The following is a 23,670-nucleotide window of genomic DNA, read 5'->3' as shown; positions in this document are numbered from 1 at the left end:
GTCAAATTATGGCCGCTTGTTAATATATATTTTGAAAATTAAGTATCACAAATTTATAAATCATTTTTGCATTGATCATAAAATAAAATGCTATCAAATCTTTTTATTTTTATCAGCTATTTAAATATACAAGTTTTCTTTGTCGAATATAAAATAAATGTGGTAAGATTGTTAAATTAAATATTAGTTGCAGCTTTCTTAAATTTGACAAATTTCTTTGTCATATATAAAATAATAATTTCATTTCATTTGAAATAAAGTGTCTTTTAAAATGTATAAATTTGCTTTGTCGAATATTAAATTGTTACGTATACACATATATTTTTTTGTAATTCAACCAAAATTTGCCGAAATGTAGCGAAATTCACTCATGCATTAATTAATCGGCAACATTGTTGTAATTTTTGACAGAATTTCGAATGCAATTAAAATGTGCGCAACATTTTGTATCTAAAAGTAGCAATGGCCAGCAAAAGTTCATTCAGCTACAAATGCAAATGCAATTATGTATGTGTTCGAGTATGTGATGCTCTCTCTACCTCTCTCTCTCTCTCTCTCTGTCTTGCTCTCGCTCTTTTAAGTATAGACTCTCTCTTTCGCTCAGAGTTGTTCGTGGCCAAAAAGCCATAATTTTCCAATTAAGCGAAAATGAGCGATTTATTTGCCATGAAATCAGTGAGAATCGCCGATAAAAATCTCTTCATTCTCTGCTTGCCACGGCAACAGGACACAACGTTGTTGTTGTTGCTGTTGCTGCTGTTGTTGCCGTTGTTTTTCGCTTTGCTTGCAGAAAGTGCAACGCCGCGCCGTTGCAATTATTTATTATGCGCATGGCAATGGCCAGCGAGTGTCTGGCAGAATCGAAGGCGGACCAAGGGGCAAGTGGCAACTGTGGCTGTGGCTGTGGCAGCAGCTGCTGTTGCTGTGGGTGGATGACTGCGAGACTGCTGCTATAGATGAGAGTACGTGTGCGTCTCTGTGTGTATGTGTGTGTGCCACTTAACCCCTCTCCACACACGTCCCACAAGGGGCAGTGTCAACAGCGGGAATTTCGACCGGTGTCTGCATCGCATTGTTGCATTGTTTTTGTACACATTTTTTTTTTTGCGTTGCGACTGCAACATCAAGTGGAAAATTGCTGAATATATATGCGGATGCTTGCCTGTTATTATGATTATTATACCCAGCACGTTGCGTACACTTAAGGGGTATGTTTTGTTGCTGTTGTTTCAAAACATCTCCGCAGCCTAAGTAAATTTAAATTCTAACTTTAATTGCGTGCTCTGGCAAATGAAGCGAAGGGCTGTAACTATTTAGCACCTGTTAGAGCAAAAGTGTTGCCATGTGCTAATTAAAAATGCAACCAGGCAGCCACAACACGCCAGTTGAGTGTTGTGTGGTTGCATGTTTTGTTTGCTGTGTGGCACAATGAAATCAGCGGCTGCATTTTGCAAACACTTTGTTTGATCCCAGGCAAGCTTTGCATACTTTTTAGACTGCCTAATTCAATTCCCATTCTCCGTTTACCTTCGCCTGTCTTGCCTCATTTATCAACACCTTTTCATTCGGTTGCCTCTGTTATTTTTTGTTTTTTTCGTGAGTGTATTTTAACTTCCGCTTTAGTGTAACTGTTGAGGGGAGAGAGAGGGGAAGAGGAAGAGGAAGAGAAAGAGGAACACAGGTGCCAAACACAATTTGTGTTGCATTTTTAATTTGTGGCGCCCAGAGCTGGGACTTGACTTCGACTCGTGTCTGGCTTCTGAATGTTGAATGTTCAATGGGAAAATATTTCGCCGTGAAGTTCAAGTTGGCCGTTAAGTGTTGAAATGTTTACGGTTTACAATCCCTGGCTGTGTTTACATTCACATTATTCTTTACAGTGATGCTGCACAGAATGACTAAATTTAAATTGGAAGTTGAATGGAGAAGAAAGTGGGAGAATAATTCTCAATTATTTAGGGAAATATTCAATGAGGCTAATTTGAAATTACGAGTACATTTTGAGCACTAATAAACAAAAATAAGAACACTTTCTTAAATGAAAAGAAAAAGAAATGTTATAAGTGAGAATGTTTGAAAAATGAGTCTCTATAACGGAAATGTTCAATGGATTTGAAATTTAAAATTATGAATTTTAGAGCTAATGAACAACATTTAAAGTTATGACTGCGTTTAAGAAATGATCAGAAAAAAATCACAGCGCATCGATTTAATTAATAAGAAACAATGTAAGGAACATATAATACGATTTGTAGTTCAAAAAGTATTATCAAAAACTCTATAAATAACTACTATAGAAAATGAAATATTTCATTCAATATTATGAATTTTAGTTCAAAAAGTATTAACAAAAACCCTATAAATAACGACTATAAAAAATTGAATATTTCATTGACAAAATCTAAAGTTGGTGAAACATTGTGATTTACAAAGAAAAAACATTTAAGAGTTAACATTTAATGAGTTATCAAGTATACGACTTTAGCTTTTTTAATATTAAGTATACGTTTCAAATATACTTTTTTTCGAATTGATAAATAGTTTGTACTAAAAAATCGTTGCAAAAATAGTAAAATCATTTGCAAAATGTACCCAATTTACACTTCAACCTATATGTAAATAATTCTTTATTCATTTGTTGAGCAAAGTGCATTTTGCAGTGGCGCCAGTTGCCTTGCTCTATGAACTCGAATTGTCGATGTTCCGTTCGCTCTCTCAAAAAAAAGAAGAGTTGGAGTAAAAAAAAGAAGAACCAGCAACAGCAGCAGCTGTAGAATCAGAGCCAGAATCCAAATGGAGTCCAGAGAAAGGACGAGAAGAGGGCAAAATGCGGGCCATGGCCATAAATTAAACGCATTTTCCATGTGCCTGGCTACAGACTGCAGAGGGAAATGGACGATGGGGAGATACACTCACACACACTCACACACACACACTCCCACTGACCTGGCCTGTAAAATTTTCCATTTATTTCATTTTATTTCTGTTAATTTGGCCAGGCAAAAGTGCAGAGCGAACGGTGATGGCGGAGGCGGAGGCGGGGTCAGGTTAAAAATATCGTGGTACATGAGGAAATGCACACGAATTTATGAAAAATTAATTTTGAAATCGTTAATTGAGTGTTTATTGCAACTGAGCTCAGTGAGTGCAACGCCGGCGCCCCGAATCTGAATCTGAATCAGAATCTGCATCTGAATATGCGAATGCGAATATGAATATGAAAATAATGTGAAAGCACATTAAATATGTGAGATTTATGTGCAGCGTAAACCAAATTGCATATACGCAAAAGTTGTGCAAATATATATGGAGTGTATATACCAATCTGGAAAATTAACCAAGCTGAAGCATAGCGAATTGAAGTGAAGCGAAGCGAGAAGAAGAAGGAGTAGGAGAAGGGGGAGAAGGAAGAGAAGGCAGCTCCAATTGCCATTCAAATGCAAACGCGGCAAATGTCAGTCAAAGTCGCTTCCAATTTGCATACGAACTTAAATCATTTTGTCGAGCCCTCTGAGTGTTTGACTGAGTATACACACGAGTACTCATGCGAGTGAGTGTGTGTGTCGATATGTATGTGAGCGCATAACAAGAGCAAACAATATTTCTCACATAAATTCACACTTTAACCAATTTGCATGCAATCTGCGGGGGTTGGAACAACCCTCAGCCCCTAAACCCCCAAACTACGCTGCGCTGCGCAGACAGCGATGCAGTGCAACGCCCCCGTCGCCATTGTCCGCCAGGGGGATGACAAAGGGAGCGTGGAAAGGGGAGGGGAGGGGAGTAAGGGTTGGGGATTGCAGTGAGTTGCTTTTTGTTTCTGCAGTGCAACGGCAACGGACTTTTGCATATTTAAACGATGCGAGTGACTGAATGAGTTTGAATGAACTCACCATGACCAAATACAAAAGCTGCCCAAGTGAGTCAACCCCCCTCGCTCCCCAAGTCCTCCCCTCGCTGTTCCCGCTGGCGATAAACGAATGCATTTCAACGCAGCGGTTAAAGAAAGGGCCAACGAAATGCGAAACAAATGAAAAATACGTATACGAATACATGTGAATGTGCGCTGACTATTTGCATACAGCCTACAGCCAGGCACAGTGGTACAAAAGCAATGTAACTTTATGTTATAAAAAAGAAATTTTATTTACTTTGCATATCAAAAAAATAAAAATACTGCAATATTATTTTAAGCTCATTTTAGTTAGTCAAGAGAAAGTGCATCTTTGCTTCACTGTGCAAAACGTATACGAATACATGTGAATATGCTCTGACTATTTCCATACAGCCTATAGCCAGACACAGTGGCACAAAAGTAATGTAACTTTGTGTAATAAAAGATAAATTTAATTAACTTTACATATCAAATGAATAAAAGTTCTGACACATTATTCTAAGCGCATTTTAGTTAGTCAAGAGAAAGTTCATCTTTGTTGCACTGTGCAAACGTATACGAATACATGTGAATGTGCACTGACTATTTGCATACAGCCTACAGCTAGACACAGTGGCACAAAATCAATGAAACTTTATGTAATAAAAATAAAATTTAATAACTTTGCTTTTTAAAATAAATAAAAGTTCTGTACTATTATTTTAAGCTCAGTTAGTCTGGAGAAAATGTAACTTTGCTCCACTGTGCATAACTGGCATTGTCGGTGCAACCTTTATGCCATTTCTATGCAGTCCAACTCCAACTAGCAACCTATTTAACCCTTTTGCAGTGTAACTACAAGCTACCCTTAGTGCTTAGTGCCAGAGCGAAGCGTCTGGCGTATGTTGTGGACTTAAATCAAAAGGTGACTAAACGAGAATTTCCTTTTTAAATTAATAAACTCAGCCAGTGGCGCGTTACCCGCTGTCCGCCGTTCGCTGTCCGCGGCTTGTGGCCTGTGTGTTGGACTTGCACTTTTGGTGGAGCTCGACTGTAGTCGCGACTTCTGCCCTCGGTGGGGCGCTCAAACTTACCCGTTAACTGCACTCATAAATTGTGCATAAAACTTTCTGACAAGCGGCAGTTTTTTTTTGGTTTGGTTTTTCAAATGGCTCGCGAAAAGTTCTCTTTAAAAAATGGTTTGGAATCAAAACCCAAATGAATTTAGAGCGGACTTTAGATTTAGCGCATTTTATTGTCCCAACTCGGCGAGTTTTCTATGCTTCATTAAATGCAGACAGTTTCGTAAGCACTTACCTGTAATTAGAGAGAGAAAATATATAAATTAGTTGAATAATTATATTTTAGAAGTTTATTATATTTATTATTTTTTTGAGAGTCAATTAAATTGATTTTGAATAAATAAAAGAGACAAAAGGAATTGAAAGGTATGTTTAATTTAATATGTACAAAAATTTTATATATGTATATACATATTTTTTAATACTTAATAAGTATAACTAACAAGTAATAAATTGAAGTGTGCTCGACTATGCCATTTTTAATGAAAAAAAAAACAGTGCGGTATAAAATTTAAAATATACCGATTTAATATACCGCAAAAATACTAAAAATATACCAAAGGCTATATATATTTATATTTCATATATTCATTCATATATAAATCATTCGAAATATACCACAGAGTGCAAAAAATACCAGATATTTATTAAGATAATACATAAGATGCAGTTTGAAGCCTCAGAACAAATATAAATAAAAACAAGTAAGAAAGTTACAGTCGAGTGTGATTGACTGTGAGATACCCGCTAGCCACATTTAATGAAAGCAAAACAGTGTGGTATTAATTTTAAAATATACCAAATTTATATACCACAAAAATACTAAAAATATACCAAAAACTATACTTGATATAAAGAGTTCAACCTATCATTTTATATGTAGTTCATTAAAAATATACCCTAAAGTGCAAAATATACCAGATTTGTATTTGCATTCTCTGTGTAGAGTGATAAATAATAAGGTGCAATTTGTAGCCTCACAACGAATATAAATAAATAATAAATAATATCTTATTGACAAGTATAATTCAACATTTTATTTCAAAATTTTGAGCAAAGTCTGCCACAATTTTGTTGAGTGCATAAGTATTAAACTTATTGCTGAGCAAATGATTCGTTAGCCTGGATTCACTTTGCAGCCCTTAGCACAGCGGCGTAGACAGTTCAACTACCCTGAAGGCAGTTGGTTAGATTGTTGGCCAGGATACGGATACGGGTTAGTATTGCGACAGCGCCGCAAGCGTCAGGGCCACACATTGCCACACACACAGCTGATAAACATCACCCTCAACCCCCTAAGCAGAAACAGAAGAAGAAGAAGACGAAGTGGAGTAGTGGACGACATGAGGGAATGATGGAATGGGGGAGATGAGGAATGGTTTGGTTGGACGCATTGCTGGTATGCCTGGTGGAATGCTGCCATGCAGCCACATGTCCTGCCAAGTGTTTTAATTATAAAAATGAGATATCGCAGACGTCCTCGGAGCAGGACACAAAAGTCGAAGGGCACTCGGCGAACTCCACGAACTCGACGAACTCTGCTGAGGTCCTGAAACCTCCCTTTTGTCGGTTTTGTAGTTTCAATGCAAAACTATGCGAAACGCGTGGCAGTTGCGCGTCTGCTGTTTGCCTCGCGGCAGGAAGCATGTGTTCTGAGCTTGTATGTATGCGTGTGCGTCGCTGTGTATCCTTGGCCTTATCAGCAAACGCGGCAGTTCTTATCAAATGCGAGGCAAAGACAACGACAGGCAATTTAAATGTGGCAAAGCCGCACCACAAACTAGAAACGAGCAAAGGATAACAGCGCTAGTTTGAGTCCTGTCGATATGCGAAGCGAAGAGAGAGAGAGAGAGAGTTTCATTTGGCATTTATTCATTCATGCGTTGCACATTCGCATTCGCTCAGATAAAATGGCCCAGATAAGTTCGACAGCCCCGAGGATGCGGCCCAATGTCGAATATCTGATTCAATGTGTCTTCCCCCCAAAAACACAAAACCCGCTGGCCGCATTGCTTATTTATTAGACTTGCGCTGTTCTCTCTTGTCTGTTGATGACGCTGACTTTGCCAAAGTTATGCCCAAACAAAAGATAGTGAAATCAGTCTGAGATCCTTGAGCAATTAATCGAGTTAGTTAAAGAATACAATGATAATTATTTAAGAACTTTCTTATATTCAAAGTTTGCTTTTCTATGCACTTTTATCTTAACTAGACATTGAACAAATTGATGTAAATAACATTCAAATGCTCTAAGGATGTCGGAATTATTTGCAAATTGAATCCAGCTTATAATATTAAGAAACAAAGACCCTTCCTTCCCTAGCTTAGAAGTGTATTAAGAACTAATCAAGTCAAATATGTTCATATTAAATATGCCCGTTAAACGCCCACATATCATTATCCTACCCCAAGCCAATCTCTGACGCAACGGTTCTTGATGAAATGAATTGAGTTCTCAAGTTATTTTCTTTCTTGGGCGCATTTGAATAAAATGCTCAAAATCACACAAAAGGCAAAAGCAGCATTTTTGGGGTTAGTGTTCTTGAGCCAAGAGTTTTCGCCCGAATTCGAGGCGAAGTTAAGTTAAGGGAAACGTTGGAAAAGTCACCAAATATGGGCAAAACGGAAGCCATAAATGAAATTAAAACAACTGCCGAGAGGCGAGAGGGGAGAGGGGAGTGTGGCAACGACATTTCTCAAAGGACCAAAATTAGGGTCACTGGGTGTGTTTTGGTATAATATTTGGGATTCAGGGTTCAGGAGGAAGTTCATTGCGTAACAGAAACCCGCTAACATAGAGAAAGAGCGCTGTGGAAATAGACAACGAAAATGTCGAAAATGTTTCCAAGTACAAAATTCTGTTCTATTCTTTTTTTTTGTTACACCATTTTTCGTTTTGAATGCGGCGCCCATTTTTTTCATTTGTTTTTTTCGTGTTTTTCTGCTGACCAGAAAAGTTGGAAAAATCAACTTTGCTTTTCTTTTTTTGTTTTTTTTTTTTTGTTCTCTCTCTTTCTGCTGTTGTTTCTGTTTTGGCTGCACAGCAAGCGACTTTGCTTGTTTGTTTTTGTTGCTGTTTTGTTTTCTGTTTTCAGTTATTTTTTTTTTAGCTGCCGCCCGCTGTTTTCCCCCATTTTTTATATTACCACGCCATTTATCATTTCCTTTGCCAAACACTCGCACATATTTGCCATCTCACTCGCACCTTGTTTGTTTTTTCGCCACATTTACTTGGACTATATATGTGTGTGTGTGTGTGTGTGTGTGTGTATCCATATAATACTTTCAGATACTTTTTGAGCATATTATTTACTCGTTGGCTTCAGGTATATAAGGCAATTTTCACGCAGCTTTAATTTAATTTATTAAAACTTTCGGCGTTAGCTGCGATTTTATTTGTATTTTTGTTTGGGGGGCAAGGTGCGTGCAAGGCCACACCCCCTGTTGAAATAAGCATTCGAGCTTTGCTCCTAACCCCGATTCTAACCCCTTAGCCGACATTTTTGTTGTTGTTGGAATGCCTTCAGTTGCCACTAAACATGAAACTGGCTCGTTTTGTTTTCGTGTTCGGTTAACTTCGTTCTTGACATTTCCTGGCCGGGAACCTTTTCGGAGCCGTCGCTACTTCTTCCCGTCTTAGAGTTGGGTTCGGGGTTTGAGGAGATGGGGAACTGTTGTTGTTGTTGTTGGGAGCTGCGTGTTTGCATTTGACACATTTAATTCCACCCTCCCCTGACGTCTGACGCTGACATGATTTATTAATTACGAGCGAAAACATGAAACGAACTTGAGTTCTTAATTTCGACCTTAAAGCCTAACTTGTATTTTTTTTTTTGCTCTTATCCAATCATGGAATTTGGCTGGTAATTGCTTAATAAGTTTATTAAATGAAGCTCTGCCAATCAAGGTATTTAATATTGAAGTTATTAAATCATATTTAGCTTGAATATTATTTGGCTTAAGTTCTTGTAATATTTTCTAATTTAACTAGAAATGGACAAAGAATTTGTGATTAAAAATGGTTAAATAAGTTTATTAAACCAACTACAAAGCAAGGTATTTTGTAGTGAAAAGTCTTAATTTTATTTTGTTAAATTAATCTTTATAAATCAAGGTATTTTGTTTTGAAAAATCTTATTTTCATTTTGTCGAAATAGTTACCATAATATTGTTTTTATCCCTAGGTATTAAGTTGAATTTAATTAGCAGCAAACTGATCTCTAATGAACATGATTATATTCCCTTGATTTTAATTAAAGCAGCGTGGTTAATGCTTTAAAATAAAATACACACGTGCCTGTTTACGTGTGGCTTTCTTTATAAAACAAAAACAGAAGACAACAGCCAACAGCGAACAGAGATAAAGGCCACAAACCAGACGAAGAAGAATGTTTTATTTTCGAAATTTTAATTTTTCTCTTTTGTAGAAAAACAACACACAAAATCTGTGGCAGGGGGTGGCTGCGTGGGGGAGAGGGGCAAGAGGAGGGGCATTGGGGGATGCTACAGCATAGACAACATAGAAAACAACTTTGGCGCTGAACGGAACGCGCCAAGCGAGATAGATGGATGGCTCGGGTGCCAAGATTTATGGTTGATCAAGAATTTCCCGTACGTTGCACGCGCTCTTTTTCTCAACTGCCTCAACTCACCGCTTGCCTCTCGCCTCTTGCCACGCCTTGCTTTGCCTTGCCTTGAATTGTTGTTGCTGTTTTTGTTTTGCTTATTTTTAGATTTCCTTTTCGTTTACAGGCGCCCAGTGCATTGCCCCAGCCTCAACCCCCGCCCGCCATTCAAACTAACAACAACAACAACAAAAATGTTTCGTCTTATTTCCAACTTGTCGTCTTGCAACTGCAACTGCAATGCTGCAACTGCAACGCGCGAGTGAGAAGAAGAAAAATGTCTCTTGGGTGTATTCATAACATGCCACAGCCATAAATATGCTTTCTACGAGACATCCGACATCTGCGACTGCGTCTTCGACTTCATCTCCTTTCCCTCCTCCTCCTTCCCTGCCACTATCACTCCTGTCTCTCTGTCTGCAACTCAATGACGCAGACGTCGCGCCGCAGCCAATCGCACGTCCAACGCCCCAAACTGGGCGTGCAACAACTGTTCCTTGACGAATTGGACGGATGCAGTGCGTCCGTGCTTGATGACTACACAACTCACAAACACACTGAAGCAATGAAGCATCTTTTAAGTGTGTGTGTGTGTGTGTGTGAGCCAATCTTCTGCGAGTTGCGCTGCTTAATTGAGAAACTAGTTTCAGTTCGCTGAAGATGTCTAAAAGACCCGACATATCCAAAACAGGCTGATGCTGCACAGTGGGTCAAATCAACAGTTAATAAAATTCGCAAAATTTATATTAAAAATAAACTATTTAAAATATTAAACAATTTCTAAGAAGAAATACTAAATTGTTACAATAAGAGAGCATTAGCAAATACTAAAAGGGGTCTGACTTATTTTCAACACTTTTCTAAGAACAAAATCTTTTAAAAATTGGAATTTTAAAAATAAATACTAAATAGTTAAAATAGAACAAGTCAATATGTCCAATTTATATGTATACATATTTTAAATAATTGGAAATAATTCTAAAGTTAAGATACTAAAAGTCTTTCAAATAATATCGTATTAGAAAAAATAGTATAAATAAAAAAAAATGTCTGAAACATTTTCAAAATCTTTTTAATAAAAAAGTTTCAATTTTTAAATAAAAATGCATAATTTTGAATAGGTTTTAACTACAATAAATTTGCTGACTAAAACATTAAGTTTGAAATATTACCATAAAATAATAATAATAAATAAAAAAAAAAAAAAAAAAATTTGACAAAGTTTAGTCAGCATTTGAACCATTGTGGCAAGCGTTTATAAGGTTTGTTCGCTCTTGTCGCAGGAAGTGTTAAGCGGAATGTTTTAATAGCTGGCATCAGAGGGCACTTTGGGTTCTCCTTTTTTTATGCAAATTACAAGAGTCTGCGCTAATAACATGTTCCCCGGCATATCCGAGAGATAAAACATTTTAATTTTCAAGTGCGACACTCGGCGCAAAAAAAAAAAAGAAAACGAGTTGGAGAACGAACCCAATTCACTGGCTGGAATCGAATGCGATTGGGGAACATTCTTGGCAATGTCTCAATTGCAATTGCATTAGCACCGTAGGGAGGGAAGGGGAAGGGGGAGATGAAGAGAGATGGCCACCTATTTGTGTAGTTGTGCATACCCCATGTGAAATGTAAATGCAAATAAATAAAATTGAAATTAAAAGTTGTTTGCGACGTACACCGAAAACACACACGAAAGGTGATAAATCAGGTGACAGAAATTAATTGAGTTATTCAGCATTGGATGCAACGAATATGTGAGTATGTATGTGTGTAGATACATATGTGTGCGCTTGTCATCGCTGTTGTTATTGGGTGTTGCAGGCGAGTCTCGATATCGATATCGAAACTCAAGTGTTGTCATCCGGCCTCACACTTGAGCTTCATCTCTGCCTCAGGCCGCGCCTCAAAGCAACGTCGACGACGACGACGACGACGACGACGACATTGTCTGTTGCCCCCACAACCGTTGCATGCCCCATGTTGTTGTCGTCGTCGCTTGCTTGCTTCATTTCTTGCTTGTCTCTTGCTGATTTTGGATTAATTTGTTCTGCAGTCAAGTAAATCCCCAATCTCCAATCCCAGCCCCTATGCGTTGCATTTCTGGCCCGTTGCGTCACACAAAAAGGTGCTTCGAAGTAAGTTGAAAAAAAAACACAACGGAAAACAAAAAGAGGAAGGAAAAAAACTAAAAAAAAAAGAAAGAAATTGAGGCACAAGTCACCTACCTACCTGGCAGGGCTAACATCAGGTTTTGCCAGTCGAATGCAACAGCCAAAGCAGCAACAGCAGCAGCAAGCGGAATGATATATGAAGTATCTCATGGTATGACATTAACAGCACACACGAACATGTAGTTTTGTTATTTATTGAGTTTTCAGATATTTTGAAGGCATTAACATTGAAACAAATTATTATGATTACAAGATTTATTGCCGCCTGGCCTGACCAGCGCGAAACATACGAATAATCGTATCAAAAAGAGAAAGATTAACACCGCAAACAGTGAAAGAGACCTGCAAAAAAAAGTAAAAAAAAACGCGAGACACCAGCCAAAATATCGCATATCTCATTTAAATGAAATGTCTCTGACGGCCTGCCCCAACCTGTAACTATCGACTGACCAATTCCCCTCCCTTCCCATTCGTCTACTCTCTTGACATTCAGTTTTTATTGTTGTCATCTCACTCACGCACAATTTACTGTTTTTTCAATTGATTGATTACGAAATCTTTAAACTTCATTTGAATAACTCAGCACGTAAAATGTTGTCACGTGTAATGTATTTGGAAAAAAATGCAGAGCCCTAAATACCTGACAACATGGTAAATAATTGCAAAATTATTGTTGATTACAATGGCTAGCAATGGCAAAGCAACAACAAGATTATAATAATAACGAAATTAAAATTAAATTAATTAACAAATTCAATAAATTAATAAAAAGTAAATTAGATTGGTAATCAATTATATTGTACTAAGTATACTTAAGATATTTATGTATTTTAGTGGAACAGTCTTTTTTAATTATAAATGTTGAGAAGAAAAAATCTGTTCTTTAAAAGTCACCCTTAACAATAAATATATTAATGCTTAAGAGTTAAAATAGTTTAATGGTATTTTATTTCACATTACAACCTGACTTCTTTTTATTGTAGTTTAGTTGTTTCTTCGACTAAATTTGAAAATTCTTATTTTTCAATTTTTGTAATTGTAAACGTTATTTTTAAATATGTAATACAAATTATTTACACTTCTGATTAAATTGTAAAAACAATTTAAAATTTTCAAAAAATTGTTTCATATGCATTAAACTCATTTTTTTAATTTTGTATTGAGAATTTTGTAACCTTTATTAGTTTATCCAACACTGTGGTAATTTGTTTCGCTCACGCATTGCGGACCCCAAGCAAACAAGTCGAGATAGAAACGTTTAGTTATCGCAGCATTTCATAGATGATTTAGATGATTGAAGATATGAGTTCCGAGTAGGCAGCCAAGCACAAAGTCAACACACACAGAGAACACAGATCACAGAGAGAGAGAGAAAGAACGGGCAATGCGACCAACATTTTATTGGCTTATTAGCATTGATAATCTCTGGATGTTGGCCAAGAGGTCTCTGGGCCCCGCAGTGTCCGGCTGAGTGACCCACGCAAAAAAAAAAAGAAAAGCAGTCGCCGCCAGTGGCTGCCTTGAAATCGTCGTCGTTGAATCAAAACGTGACGACAAATGCAGTTTGCCAATTGGCAATTGGCAATTGCATAATTGCAGTCGACGCTTTGGCTAGTTGGAATGCGCAGAAGCAAATGGCTACTACTTTATTTTGCTTCGTCTACTTTATTTTTTATTGCGGATGCATTGGCAGACGATTTGCAGCGGTCGATAACACTGGATAGACTGGGACGATGTCTAATCTGAGTTTATTGATTCAAACGACAGCCGAAGCAAACTGAATCGACAGCCACAGTGCAGACCGATCCCAGTTGCAGGCAACACAACACCTGCCACAAATGGTCTGGGGTCTCTCTTGTCTTGTCTCTCTAACTCTGATGTTTGGGTGCCAATGTCTGGTTGAGCGCCGGCGATGGCGGTGGCGGTGTTGCAAGTGCCTCACGTTGTGGACACGGACTTCATAATTGCCGCTAGTTGACGCACGTCGCACGTGAAGCTACGTGCCCGCTGTGGCAACTGCGGTTCATTCATCAGCCTCAGAGGCGGATCAACATCGAGTCAACGACGTCGTCGTCGTCGTCGCATTTCTTTTTACTTGGAAGCAAAAATTTTATCACACTTTTTTATTGCCGCGTTGGCTCCTCATAATTTTATAGCTTTTTTTTATTGGTTTTTGCAGCCAAAATGTCTTGTCTATGGGTGCATAGTTGTTGTTGTTTGTGTTGTAGCTGCTGTTATTCATACCTTGGGCCACTTTGACTAATTGCAGTGCACTTGCGACTTGAAGTGTCTGGCAGTTGCTGTTGTTGTTGTTGTTGTTGCCGTCGCGCCTGTCAGTCAGCGCAGTCCAACAATTTGTCATCTTCTCTGTCATGTCACAAAACTCTCGAGTGTGTTCTCTCTCTCTCTGTGTGTGTGTGTTTCTTGTTGTATCTGCATATCCATAAGAACGTAACGTAACTTAACGTATATTTTTTATTAGATTTTCATAGAAAAGGGGCAGACGACAGCAGTTTATTAAGTCCGCATTCAGTTGAGCTGAGTACGCTGACCATCGTTTATCACTTCCTAAGACAATTTACATGCAAATCAGTTTTGCAACTTGGCCATTGGGCTTTAGATTTCAGCAGTCTGTTAAAGCCTTCTAGCATTTTTAGTTGGAACTGACTTCGATAGGGGAGTTATAGGAATATATAAAGCTGATTGACAACAAATTTGATTACAAAAGGATGAAGTGGAACTGAGAATTAAATTCTACAACAATTGAGGTTGCATTTAAATAAATTATTTTATATTTTTATATATCATAAGCATTCAATTTATTATTCTAAATCGATTGCAATGTCTCTATTTCGTTTTTAAGTCTCTGATTATTATTTTCAATGTTTGTCAGCAAATAAAATAACTTGCTTTGTATCTTGCACACCTTTTTAGCACATCATGAGTCTGGCTGAATTGAACTGGGCCAACCCCTAAAGTGAACTTGCCACCCCCCCTGTGAGTCCAATCCGTTCGGATATCGTTTGTCTGGCGCATAAAGCTTTCGACTCGAAGGAAACCAATTTGTTCAGCCGTTTGATTTAAACGGTTTTATGGCCGTCCTGTTGTTTTCACTCTCTGTCTCTTTCTCAGGCTGACGCGCCCTTAAGTATGCCACTCGGCATTGCTAACCCCACTCACCCTCCCTCCCTCCTCTGCTTTTGGATAGTACTCGACTCAAGTAACCCCTGCTACTGCTGCCAGCCAGACAGTGGCAAATTTGCAGCATATGCACAAAGGGCAGAAGGCGAAATGAAAAGGACATGAGGACGACAGTTTCGCAAGACATTTGGTCAAATTCAAATTCAGTCTGCGGGGGCCGCAATGTCACTGCCCGACCATGTGTATGTCCCCTGTGTCCCTGCCCCTGCAACCCCTCCACACGCTTAAGTCTCTCCGCACACACTCAAAAAGGGGGCGTGTGTGTGTGCGTGGACGCAATGTGGTGCAAATGGCAGCCGTAACGGTTTAATCTGTTTTAAATTATTTTTGGGCATTTGCAGGAGACCAAACAATGGGCCAGAGACGTCGACATCGACGTGAATGCGGCACGCTAATCTGGAAGCACGCGCAACGCAACTGCGAAATGTGGATGGGGAATGGGGAAGGGGGAACAACGGGGTAGGCAGAGGCAAGTCGAATATATTTTTTGGTTGCGAAATTTCGAAGCCGATTCCCAGTTGGGTTGGCTTTATGCATCCGCATCTTTTTGGCTTTCATATTTTTGTTTTTCTTTGTGTGTTTTCTTTTTTTCTTCTGTTTTGTGTGTTTGTCAGTGCGCTGCCCTTATAATCCGTCCGTGCAACAACAACACCAACAGCACAAAATCCCTCCCTCTCTCGCTCGCTCCATCTTGCGACAACACTCGCTGTCTCGCTCACACAATGTCTCCCTCTCTCACTCTCTTCGGGCTGCCCGCGCGTTGCCTGGCAACGCTTGGCATCAAGATTAATTTTAGACGAAAAAAGGAAAGAAATAAGTCAAAATGATTAATGGGCTTTAATTTTTGTTCGTCGTCGATGTAGACATTGCCCTGTGCTGCTTCTTCTCTCACTCGCTATGAGTGTGTGTGTTCACATATGAGAGGATCTTAAATTTGTAGTGGTATTGGATTTCTGGGTCTCTCACCCGCTAGTTTCGATTTTACCAAATAGTTTTCAGCACTTTACTGCATTCATTTTTTTTCATCTGTTCAACCATGTTTCTAAACATCTCTACATCTCTTTCTTTCTCAAACACTCTCCCTCTCTTTGCCTGTCTCAATGACTCATCCTCCACCAAAATCAAGCAATGGCTTGCTAAGGGAAATGGCATTATGGTTGCCGATATTGATGCTGTTCGACATGGCGTTTGTCATGCAACTGCAACATAGTTTAGAGTAGTAATAAATCGAATTGATAAAATAATAAAATGTACTGTATTATAAAGGATTTATAAAGAAAGTTATCTTTGTGATTAATCCTTTAAAAACACAAGAGGAAACTCACTAAATGAAATCCTCTATTCACAGCTAATAAATACCGTTTTTGCTACAATCAAAAAACTCTTGTGAAACCGCTCTGAAGTCGATAAAATATTCTAGAACATCATCAAACACATCAGCTCATAAATGTTGTTACTCCAAATCAAAAGCGATTCATTTATCAACTGATTTAATGGCTAAATCTCTTTTGCCCTTTTCCCTTTTTTTTAGCTCGTTTCGTTTCGTTTTGCTTCTAGTTTCGGCAAAGAAAAATCAGATCAGCGACGGTTTTTGGTTTGTGGTTTTTTTTTTTTGCTTGGAGTTGTGGTTTGATGTTGGAGTTTGACGTTGACACGATTTCTCATATTCCGGTTAACTCTTTCCTAAGATTTTTGTGCCTTTTTAATTGTGAAATTTCCACGAAATGCGAGTCACTGGTTTTTCGGACTTGGTCTCTAAGTTCGTGTTTTGCGGCTGACACGATTCCGATTCCGCCAGACAGCAGACAGCAGACGAAGCGAAGCTGATGATGACGACAATGACGACGACGACGTGGGTCCAAGTGGGGTCCAAGCACTACGCTGAGAGCTCTCGAATGGTCCCCATGGAGGCCCAGGGAATGAGGGGCGGTCTTTGCTGGCTAGTGAACAATCCGAGCCACATTTGTGTCATTCTGCGACAACTTTGACATGTGTGACATTGTTTTTTTTTTTTGCTTTGCTGTTTTTTTTTTTTTTGTTCGTTTACTCGTTGTTTCTGCCTGAGTTTTGCTAGCGACATTTTCGTGTAGTTTGTTGGTCTGGCAACGGCAAACAAAACGAATTATTTCATGTTTTTTTTTTTTTTTTTTTTTTTTTTTTTTTTTTTTTTTTACGTTGCTTCGTATGCGAAACTCACACAAGCACGGCAACTGCCCAACTTGCCCATGGCTAGTAAGTTGAAGATAGAGATACATATGTATATACAAATGCAGATACAGATACAGATACTTAGATACCAGATATGTCGACATCTACATATATGTACATACACTCATACATATAAAAAACCTCGCTGCTTGGCCTTTGCTTAGTTTTAATACCCTGTATTTTGGAAGTTGAGTAGAGTCTTAGAAAATTCTCATCAATTTATAGCGTTCTTTTTCTCCAACTCTTTTTTGTATGAATATAATTTTTATTTTCACTTATATTTCCTACAGAAGTTTTGGATTTTCGAATTTCTTTATTTAAAGCAGGGTATCTTCTAGCCTTAACTATTTTCTCCGAAGTTCTTTCCTTTTATTTTTGCAAATTCGCCGCCCAACTTTGAACAACGTTTCGCAGTTTCATCTTTGCAAATTTGGTTCGCTTTTAGTCGGCAACTTTTCTCGATTCAGTTCAGTTTTGGGTTCTTTTTCTTTATTACGAGTATTATTTCTCGTGCTGTTTAAACAATGACTTTTTTCTTGATGTTTTGCTTTAGATGGACGCGGCGTGTGCGTTTGAAATTCATCGACATTTGAGACTAGCATAAGTTACTCATCTTGAAAACCCAAAAAAAAAGGCTCTCGAATATGGAGCGCAACTAATTGCGTAAAAAAAAGAAAGGAAGCAAAAAAATTCCAGAATATTTCCATATTGATATTCATATTTGTCATTGTTTGGACATCTTGCCGTCGGCTACCGTTGCGACAATGAATTGTTTTGTACGTTGTATGTTGTATGTTGATCGCCCGCGTTCTCGCACGCTGCTTCCTTGGAACTCCCGCAGTTGCAGTTGCAATATGCAAATGTTATGCAACATATGTCGTCATCAAGCTCATGTCAACCCATGAATCCCTCAACGGTTCCGCCCCTGAAAATTGAGACAATTGTGTGCAACAGCAGCAACAATAGTTGTTGTTGTTGTTATTGCTGCAGTCTGCAGTCTCTGCCACAATGTTGCTGCTCTTTGCCTCTTTGCCACGCCGTCGAATGCTAACAGAGATTTATGTTCAATTTTTTATGAGTTATTGACTTCTTCACACAGATAAATCACAAAATTCTCTCCATTCTGAAGTGTTTGTATTTGCTTTTTGTAATGTCATTTGATCGGTTTGCGGTAAAAGCGGAAAGCATCGTAAATTTTATATATAATCTTAAACGGATCTTCGGAATTGAAGTCACATACATTTTACAAGAGAAAGATGTTGTATTAATATATCACAATGTCATTAAAATAAATGATTTTATAATTACTTTAAATAAGAACTTATTTGTACAGCGAATTATTTGTATTGTTTTGATATATTCTTAGAAAGAATCTTTAATACTAAATTTATCATATTTTACCCTACGTTTACCTTAATCCTTTGCATAATGCAAACATCACATGGTTCTAAAGAGTCACAAATTGATTTATAGCCAAATGACACATTGAACTGCATACAAATGAATTGATTTATTGTAAAATTTCGTTTTCAGTTGAAAGTAAAAATGAACAAATGAACTCGGCTTATCTTCTTCAGCCAACTAACCGATGGACCGATCTGGACCTCTGCCTCTGTGATTCAGATCACTTTCAAAAACGGCGACAACAATGCGAACTCATAAATAATAATTTCAGGCTGCCTCGCGCTCAAAATCTACAACAAAAAATTGAAAAAAGAGAACAAGAAGTAGAAGTAGAAGACGAGCACCAGGGCCAACTGTAAAAACAGGTAACCTTCAACACACACACATAGACACAGACAATGGCAGCCGGCGGAGAGCGCGGAGACGAAGTCAAGCCAAAAGTCATGTCCGGTGCTCGGCAAGGGGCAAGAGCAGGGGCAGCGCATCGGTTCAAAGTCAAATGCTGTGGCAAGTTGAACAAAATAACAAAAAAGTTGCATTTGCTGAGATATGCGCCTCAAATTGCCACAGCGAAGGACGCATATTAATTTTTATGGCCGTAGAAAATGACTATTGCATAACCTGAGACGAGACAGAGAATCGAGAACTGAGAAGCGAAGGTGAGAAGACACGACGAACTCAGCGGCCTTCGCAAGGTGACTTCCTAAATGCCTAATGATAATTTGAAATCTGGAAATTCTTTATGACATGTGCACGAAGTAAAATTGCAAGTGACACAAAGATGAAAATTTTGAAAAACCACACAGCAGGTTTTCACTTTCCGCTGCGACTGAACTCTTGTTGTTGTTATTGTAGTTTCAAGGACATTTTGTGCATAAAAAAAGGAGAATTTTTGCCAATCTTAAAGGTGTGCCAGTGCAAACTATTAGATCAGGTACTTGGATTTTACGCCAGAAACTCAAAACTCACAACTGCAAATACTTTCTCCCTCTCTCTCTTTCTTTGGTGCTCTTTCTCGTGCTCCTATTCTCTGTCTGCATTTTTTTAGTTTTCGGACTTTTTGCGTTCGTTGTCGCGTATCTCTTTGCCATAAATCATTGTCACCCGCTCGGCGCAATGTCACTGCGAGAGCACCCCGCTGGGCTGAGAGGCTTCGGTGTCCCAAACTCAAACTCAAACTCAAACCCCAGCCCAAACCTCGACTCTGATTCTGATTCTGACTACGACTCCGATTGCAACTCCCAAACTGGTGCCACAAAAACAGTTCGAGTGCACTCGCTAGCTAGCTCCAAAAACGCAAAACCCACAGCACACACACATATTTGAGCGTACACAAATACCAATGCAGATCGAGAGAAAGAGAGAGCTGCTGAGAAATGCCAAACAAACTGCAGTCACAGCAAATTGCCACCCAATGCCGAGTCACTGCCACTGGGTGCTGTTTAGTCCTTTTTTACTGCAGCTACATCAAAATCCGCACAGAAATTAAATAGCACAGCAAAAAGACCACAACAAGTGGCATGCCACAAAAAAACACAAAAACACAAAAAATATATAAGGATGAAGAAAAGCAACTGTGGAAATCCGCTAGAAATTCGTTGGCTTAAATCGTTTTTGGTTGAATGCATAAAAAAGAACTTGAGAAACGTTGGCAAAGAATTTACCAAGAAAAGCAAAAAAAAAAATAAAATAAAATCATCTTCTGCTACATTGGCAAAAGAAGTCCTGTCAGCAGTTGCAAAATTTAAGAGCAAAGCAAAGCTTTTAAATTCAAATAAATGCAATCTGAGTGTTGAGAATTAGATACATTTTTTTTTGAATTTCTATGTGATAAACATAAGATAAAAGTAATCTCAAATAAAAATATGAAAGAAAAGTTTTTCATATACATAAATACACATTACAAATATCTAATTAATTTTGACAGTATTTCAGAAGAAAACTTATATCGTGATTTTATGCCACCATTTTGTTACTTAACAACAAAATAAACCTTTTGTTTTTGTTTTTGGGAAAATACCGTAACATTTTGTATTTGTATTTAATGTGTGTGAAATTTCATTTTTATTTTATTTCTGTTTTAGGTTTTTGCATTTGATTAATTAGCCGCTTCATGTCGCCATTTATCAATGATTTTGAAAATAATTTTAATTTCAAATGCACGGCATCTGCTTTAACTAAACAAGTTTTGTTTATTGTCTTCTCAGAGGCTCTTTGTTTCGAATCGTTTTGGGCTTTTGTGAATACATTTATCGGTTTCGTTAACATTTCGTTCGCTTTTGTAGCTTTAGATTTTTCGACTTAACTTTGGTTTTCTTCTCCCGCGCGAACGGCGTTGATTAATGTTTTTACAAAAGACTTTGTCGCCATTTTTATAGGGGATTATTTAACTTATAAATCATGTCTAAATGTGTGAATTTGATTAAAAATATAGACACAATATTGTGAGGTCTTCGGACTGACAAAGGGAAGTTCTAACTAATTCACTTTCGAATGAAATAAAGATATTCAATGTGTTAATAAAAAAGGTATTTGCTTTATTTGTGTTTTCATTGAAATGTGTCATTGTGATTATAAAGTAATTATTTTTCAATTAAATTGTAAATATTTCAATTCGAAAAGCCATTAAAATATTGTGAATCATTAAACAGAAATATCGATTTGTTAAATTTAAAAATATTCATATAATTTAAAAATCAGAAAGTCCATTCGAAATGTTTAATACTTTTAGTTATTTTCAAAGCTCATATTTAAGCATGAATCTGACCGAAGCTACTGACAATACGAAGTGCATCAATGTACAATTTTAGTTCGGTCTCTCTAGTGTCCTTCTGTCTTTGTGACTCATAAATCATGAACTTTTTGCAATGTAAACAGAAAGAGAAATAGCAAACAGAAATAGGCAGAGCGAAAGAGATAGAGACGAGCAGAGAGTTTATGATTTTGTCAGCAGTGAAACATTTCCAGCTGATTAAATCGATAAATTATGAGAAAATAATATGATCTGATGACAAAAATTGGTAGAATAAAATGGACTGACTCGTTATATAGTTGAGTACAAATGCGTTAACAGCAAATAAAGTAAAAGGCCGTTGAATGTGGACAATGTTCATTAAAGCTTATTGAACAAATCAACAACGAATCAAATAAATATTTATTAAAATTGTAAAAAATTGCATTTTAAATACGGAATGCAATAAATCTGAGCGCAACTGCATAACTAAAAGAGAGTGAGAGAGATGGTAACAGATTGAAAGAGAGACGCAGAGCGAAAGAGAGAGAGAGAGAGACAGAGAGCGACAACAGACAGAGAGTGCGACAAATATGCAGAAGCCAGACAACTAGGACAACAACAACAAGGACAATGCGCCGCAACAATGGCCGCATAAATTTTCTATGCAAAGGCAGTTCGTCTATGTGTGTGTATGTGTGAGTGAGTGCATACATGTTTGTGTGTGTGTGTGTGTTTGTGGAATGGCTGCCGCATGCGGAAGTGAAACTATGTTGCCCAGGATATGTGCAATAATTCAAAACGATTCCAAGTTCAAAGCGGCCATTACTCGTGGCCAGCTTCAGTTCACCAACTCCAACTCCCAACTCTGGATCCTAGTTCCAGTTCCAGGACTGGACTGAACTATGTTATGTGCTATGTGCTAGTAGTAGCTCCGAAATTTATGCAAATTTCTAATAAGCCTGTCAACAGTTTGCAGTTTTGACTGATGTCCAGGGCCCACACCCACCACCAGTTATGACTTATGAAGTGTTGAATATTGGGTGCCACAAAAAGAGCGGCAAACTTACCGCTTTAATCCAATTTGACTCGCCAAATCCTTGAGGTTTACGAATTCAACTTGCAGTTTTGCTGTGTGCAACGTGCGCAAAACTTTCTCACACAAAACTTTTATTTGAATTATTTTGCAACTTTTTCTATACTTTTATTTCTCTGATTTGCCTTCTTTGTTTGTTTTTTTTTTCTTTTCTTTTCTTGTATGCACTTTTGTTGTTGAATATTTGGCTGTTCGCTACGTTTTTGTGTAAATATTGCTTGCTTTTTCTTTTGAGACTAGAAATGTTATGAACTTGATATACACTCGTCAACTTGGCTTGAATTTGTAGTTGAGTGTAACGAGTGTAGTCATCACCAACTTCACTTATTGCACAATTTTTTGTTAACCGAGCTTAGCCGAGACACCTGCCAGACATAGACACGGGCTTTGATGGGCTCTTAAGTATCTACAACGTGGGTCAACATCATAAAAAAACGCTGGCCGAAAGAACAAGATAGCGAGAAGAAAACGAGAGAGAAGAGCGCGCGCGGTTTTCTTCCAACACAGTTCTGCGAATATTTTGTTGCGTTGCTTCTTTTATTATGAGTCTGTGTCTGGCTGTGGCCAATGTGCGACTGCCTGGCGGTTCTAATTTTTTACGATTATTGTTATGATTATTTTTATGATTTTTACGATTTTTACGAGCTGTCAATTGGCCGGTACGTGGCGAATTTGTTTTGCTTTTTTTTGGTTTCTATTTTATATTATTTTTTGTTTTGTTTCTTTTCTTTGGGGCGGGCGGGCGACGAGCTGACCACGACGACCGCAGGCGACCGAATAGTTTTGGGGCACAAACAGAACCAAAAGATGCCGCTGCGGCTACTGCTGCTGCTGCTGCTAATGATGATGATGATGATGCCCCCAAACGTCGCTAAGAACACCAACAACAACAACAACGACAGCTATGACGAGAACGTGAACAAGAGCGACTACTACGACTACGACTACTACGACAGCGACAGCGACGACGACGACGACAACGACAACGGGCAACGTGTGGCATACACGGTTTGCAGTGCACGGGTGCGTTTTGTATTGTGTGATGTTGATTTCTTTACGACTTCTATCAAACTAAACCCATAAAGCATTCAATTCAAAGCATATACATGTGAAAATCCAAGCGAGAACTCCTTATTAATCCAGAAGCGACGCGCCAGCTGACGCCAGCTGCGCAGCCAGTGCCAACGTCAGCGCTCTGGCAGCGCCCCCCCAAAAAAGCAGTATATAAATAATCTTATAAGAAACTCACGCGCCGACAGCGACTGCGGCAGAGACGGAGACCGA

The 23,670-nt window shown here is 38.2% G+C and overlaps 1 protein-coding gene across 3 annotated transcripts in view; it reads right to left on the bottom strand.

Annotated features, from left to right (window-relative positions):
* The window catches only part of LOC117576893 (homeotic protein antennapedia), a 120,028-nt gene extending 96,567 nt beyond the window's left edge, over window positions 1-23,461 (bottom strand). For all 3 annotated transcript variants that reach the window (XM_052007863.1, XM_052007860.1, XM_052007864.1), the window contains exon 1: window positions 22,361-23,461. The gene's annotated coding sequence lies outside the window, so the exon portion shown is untranslated. The remainder of the gene's footprint in view (window positions 1-22,360) is intronic.
* Window positions 23,462-23,670: the final 209 nt, after the last annotated feature.

Source organism: Drosophila albomicans, chromosome 2R (genome assembly GCF_009650485.2).
Source record: "Drosophila albomicans strain 15112-1751.03 chromosome 2R, ASM965048v2, whole genome shotgun sequence".
Taxonomy (NCBI): Eukaryota; Metazoa; Arthropoda; class Insecta; order Diptera; family Drosophilidae; genus Drosophila; species Drosophila albomicans.
This window is presented reverse-complemented; position numbering and strand designations above follow the sequence as displayed.